Source organism: Triticum aestivum, unplaced genomic scaffold (assembly GCF_018294505.1).
Source record: "Triticum aestivum cultivar Chinese Spring unplaced genomic scaffold, IWGSC CS RefSeq v2.1 scaffold130847, whole genome shotgun sequence".
NCBI classification, from domain to species: domain Eukaryota; kingdom Viridiplantae; phylum Streptophyta; class Magnoliopsida; order Poales; family Poaceae; genus Triticum; species Triticum aestivum.
The window spans coordinates 1-708 of NW_025307854.1; the positions used below are offsets into that span (position 1 = coordinate 1).

The following is a 708-nucleotide window of genomic DNA, read 5'->3' on the forward strand; positions in this document are numbered from 1 at the left end:
AAGAACTATAGTATTTTTTTTAGTGCCCAAGCGCCGTTCGTTGTTCCTAATGAAAAAACGCGAGGGCCCGTTATGCTCTTCCATTAATTTGGGCCACGTGAAGAGATATCCGACTTGCGACTGGCGGCCCACCACGCGCCCGATGGCGTCTGGGTTTGGCTGGATAGCGCCATGGGCAAAACAAACGCTCGTTGGTTTAGTCCCACATCGGCCAGCCGGGGAGAGTCGGACTGGTTTATAAGGCAGAGCGCGGCAGCTAGCATCGTCCCTTCTGGGACATCCGATAAAATTGGAATGATACAGAGAAGATTAGCATGGCCCCTGCGCAAGGACGACACGCACAAATCGAGAAATGGTCCAATTTTTTTTTGAGATTTTCCACGCAAGTACCTGGAGCCTTCTTTCTTGCACTCCTGTGTGTGCTGCTATTCTTACTGAAAGGCCCTTTAGTTTCCTTTCTCTATCAGAGAGGTCCTCAATACTGCCTTTTTAAATTTAGATCCACACGCTTTCTCATCTTTGTTATTGCAGATATAACCTTTCTGTGGCAACTTTTTAGCCTTTTTAATCTATTATTACACGTTTCTGGATTAGTTTTCTGTTTCAGTCCTTCTACAGGTAGTGCATTCCTTCAATTTATTATTGTCTTTGTTCCTTAACCTTAACTGTGGTTTGGTCATAGCGCAAAAAACATGTTTCATTAGTCTA

The 708-nt window shown here is 44.6% G+C and overlaps 1 non-coding gene across 1 annotated transcript; it reads left to right on the forward strand.

Moving 5' to 3' along the window:
- Positions 1 to 264: 264 nt before the first annotated feature.
- LOC123179604 (U6 spliceosomal RNA) lies at positions 265 to 367 on the forward strand. The gene has a single exon (XR_006490492.1). It is a non-coding gene; the product is annotated as a U6 spliceosomal RNA (small nuclear RNA).
- Positions 368 to 708: the final 341 nt, after the last annotated feature.